Source organism: Penaeus vannamei, chromosome 40 (genome assembly GCF_042767895.1).
Source record: "Penaeus vannamei isolate JL-2024 chromosome 40, ASM4276789v1, whole genome shotgun sequence".
Taxonomy (NCBI): domain Eukaryota; kingdom Metazoa; phylum Arthropoda; class Malacostraca; order Decapoda; family Penaeidae; genus Penaeus; species Penaeus vannamei.
The window spans coordinates 13,293,220-13,293,445 of NC_091588.1; positions in this window are offsets into that span (position 1 = coordinate 13,293,220).

Below are 226 nucleotides of genomic sequence, written 5' to 3' on the forward strand. Positions count from 1 at the left end.
AAATGAATTAGATATTTCGCAAAAGAAAAATGATTACAAGAGAATAAATATTTAAAACGAAATAAACATGCTCAATCAGTTAAATACTATTCTAAAAGAATAAACAAATAGTTAATCATAATAAGCACAAAATTGCATTTCTAGGTAAATACATTAATCAAACACCAAGCAATTAAAGGTACTAATCATGACAAAAGCAAATGCTTGATAGACAAAAACATCTTAC